The following is a 3,491-nucleotide window of genomic DNA, read 5'->3' as shown; positions in this document are numbered from 1 at the left end:
GACGTTCCCAAAGGGGGAAGGGTTTGCGATGGGAGATGGGAGTCAATGAGGAGACGGTTAAGGGGGTGATTGAATCGAGACGTTCCCAATGGGGGAAGGGTTTGCGATGGGAGACGGGAGTCAATGAGGAGAAGGTTAAGGGGGAGATTGAATCGAGACGTTCCAAATGGGGGAAGGGTTTGCGATGGGAGATGGGAGTCAATGAGGAGAAGGTTAAGGGGGAGATTGAATCGAGACGTTCCGAATGGGGGAAGGGTTTGCGATGGGAGACGGGAGTCAGTGAGGAGGAGACTGGAAGGGGTAATATTGAGAGGGAGATCTGCAGGGCGAACCAGAATGCCCGTTCATGGGGCCAGGGCAGGAAGCAGGGGCTGTATGGTCCCCTCCTCGAGCTACGTTGTTTCTGTTTGTGTCACTGAGGCTGACGTTTCTTCCCCAGGAGTTGCGGGTCCGCTGATTTCCGTGCCATCGTACCTGCTGGTGGTGGTGACGTGCTCGGGAGTGTTCACGCTGATCATGGTCGCCCTGACGTGTCTGTGTTGTAAACGTGGAGACGTCAACTTCAAGGTGAGGGAGCAGAACCTTCCCCCCCTCCCCCCAACGCATTGGTGCCATAGGAGGAGGCCCATTCAGCCCCCTGCTCGAGCCTGTTACACAGGAACAGGAGGAGGCCCATTCAGCCCCCTCCTCGAGCCTGTTACACAGGAACAGGAGGAGGCCCATTCAGCCCCCTCCTCGAGTCTGTTACACAGGAACAGGAGGAGGCCCCATTCAGCCCCTCGAGTCTGTTACACAGGATCAGGAGGAGGCCCATTCAGCCCCCTCCTCGAGTCTGTTACACAGGAACAGGAGGAGGCCCCATTCAGCCCCTCGAGTCTGTTACACAGGATCAGGAGGCGGCCCATTCAGCCCCCTCCTCCAGCCTGTTACACAGGAACAGGAGGAGGCCCATTCAGCCCCCTCCTCGAGTCTGTTACACAGGAACAGGAGGAGGCCCCATTCAGCCCCTCGAGCCTGTTACACAGGAACAGGAGGAGGCCCATTCAGCCCCCTGCTCGAGCCTGTTACACAGGAACAGGAGGAGGCCCATTCAGCCCCCTCCTCGAGTCTGTTACACAGGAACAGGAGGAGGCCCCATTCAGCCCCTCGAGTCTGTTACACAGGATCAGGAGGCGGCCCATTCAGCCCCTCGAGTCTGTTACACAGGAACAGGAGGAGGCCCAGTCAGCCCCTCGAGTCTGTTACACAGGAACAGGAGGAGGCCCATTCAGCCCCCTCCTCGAGCCTGTTACACAGGAACATGAGGAGGCCCATTCAGCCCCTCGAGCCTGTTACACAGGAACAGGAGGAGGCCCATTCAGCCCCTCGAGCCTGATACACAGGAACATGAGGAGGCCCATTCAGCCCCTCGAGTCTGTTACACAGGAACAGGAGGAGGCCCATTCAGCCCCCTCCTCGAGCCTGTTACACAGGAACAGGAGGAGGCCCATTCAGCCCCTCGAGCCTGTTACACAGGAACATGAGGAGGCCCATTCAGCCCCTCGAGCCTGATACACAGGAACATGAGGAGGCCCATTCAGCCCCTCGAGCCTGTTACACAGGAACAGGAGGAGGCCCATTCAGCCCCTCGAGCCTGTTACACAGGAACAGGAGGAGGCCCATTCAGCCCCCTCCTCGAGCCTGTTACACAGGAACAGGAGGAGGCCCATTCAGCCCCCTCCTCGAGCCTGTTACACAGGGACAGGAGGAGGCCCATTCAGCCCCTTCCTCGAGCCTGTTACACAGGAACAGGAGGAGGCCCATTCAGCCCCCTCCTCGAGCCTGTTACACAGGAACAGGAGGAGGCCCATTCAGCCCCCTGCTCGAGCCTGTTACACAGGAACAGGAGGAGGCCCATTCGGCCCCCTCCTCGAGTCCGTTACACAGGAACAGGAGGAGGCCCATTCAGCCCCTCGAGCCTGTGACACAGGAACAGGAGGAGGCCCCATTCAGCCCCTCGAGCCTGTGACACAGGAACAGGAGGAGGCCCCATTCAGCCCCTCGAGTCTGTTACACAGGAACAGGAGGCCCATTCTGCCCCCTCCTCGAGTCTGTTACACAGGAACAGGAGGAGGCCCCTTCAGCCCCTTCCCCGAGTTTGTTACACAGGAACAGGAGGAGGCCCATTCAGCCCCCTCCTCGAGTCCGTTACACAGGAACAGGAGGAGGCCCATTCAGCCCCTCGAGTCTGTTACACAGGAACAGGAGGCCCATTCAGCCCCTCCTCGAGCCTGTTACACAGGAACAGGAGGAGGCCCATTCAGCCGCTCGAGCCTGTTACACAGGAACAGGAGGAGGCCCATTCAGCCCCTCGAGCCTGTGACACAGGAACAGGAGGAGGCCCCATTCAGCCCCTCGAGCCTGTGACACAGGAACAGGAGGAGGCCCCATTCAGCCCCTCGAGTCTGTTACACAGGAACAGGAGGCCCATTCTGCCCCCTCCTCGAGTCTGTTACACAGGAACAGGAGGAGGCCCCTTCAGCCCCTTCCCCGAGTTTGTTACACAGGAACAGGAGGAGGCCCATTCAGCCCCCTCCTCGAGTCCGTTACACAGGAACAGGAGGAGGCCCATTCAGCCCCTCGAGTCTGTTACACAGGAACAGGAGGCCCATTCAGCCCCTCCTCGAGCCTGTTACACAGGAACAGGAGGAGGCCCATTCAGCCGCTCGAGCCTGTTACACAGGAACAGGAGGAGGCCCATTCAGCCCCTCGAGCCTGTTACACAGGAACAGGAGGCCCATTCAGCCCCTCGTCGAGCTTTTTACACAGGAACAGGAGGAGGCCCATTCAGCCCCCTCCTCGAGCCTGTTACACAGGAACAGGAGGAGGCCCATTCAGCCCCCTCCTCGAGCCTGTTACACAGGAACAGGGGGAGGCCCATTCAGCCCCTCGAGCCTGTTACACAGGAACAGGAGGAGGCCCATTCAGCCCCCTCCTCGAGCCTGTCACACAGGAACGGGGGGAGGCCCATTCAGCCCGTCGGGCCCGTTACAATGCAGCAGAAAGTTTTGGGTGCCGGCTCCTGCAGTCGAATAGCAGCCTAACCCACCCTCCTTGCGTTTCAGGAGTTTGAAAACCCCGACCCGGAGGACTATTCGGTGGACGCCCCCTTCGAGGACATCGCGTCTTCCCCATCGGTTTTTACCCTCCCGTTTCCCGACGTCTCGATTCGAATCCCCAGCCAGCCGCTGCTGGAGGCAGGTAGGGAGGGGAGTTTGGCTTGGGGTTGGCCCCCAGCAACGGGGGACTGGGTCCACGGGGGCGAGGGTCGGGGGGGGGGGGGTTCAGGGAATGTGACGATTCACCGCGCTGTTACGATCTCTGTTTCGACAGCCGCGGAGAAGCATCCGTACCTCGCACGGCAGCGACTGAACTACCTGCTGGATATCGGGAGCGGCTGGTTTGGGAAGGTACGTCCGCGATGATCGCCCGCCCTGTCCTGAAGGAGCCTC

At 60.2% G+C, this 3,491-nt stretch overlaps 1 long non-coding RNA gene across 1 annotated transcript; it reads left to right on the top strand.

Moving 5' to 3' along the window:
- Positions 1-433: 433 nt before the first annotated feature.
- Positions 434-3,451, top strand: LOC140407686 (uncharacterized). Its single transcript, XR_011939757.1, has 3 exons — positions 434-567; positions 3,105-3,240; positions 3,373-3,451. It is a non-coding gene; the product is annotated as an uncharacterized lncRNA (long non-coding RNA).
- The last annotated feature ends 40 nt before the right edge of the window (positions 3,452-3,491 follow it).

This window comes from Scyliorhinus torazame, unplaced genomic scaffold (assembly GCF_047496885.1).
Source record: "Scyliorhinus torazame isolate Kashiwa2021f unplaced genomic scaffold, sScyTor2.1 scaffold_1809, whole genome shotgun sequence".
Lineage (NCBI taxonomy): Eukaryota > Metazoa > Chordata > Chondrichthyes > Carcharhiniformes > Scyliorhinidae > Scyliorhinus > Scyliorhinus torazame.
The sequence above is the reverse complement of the archived record's forward strand: the minus strand, read 5'-3'. Positions and strand labels throughout refer to the sequence as shown.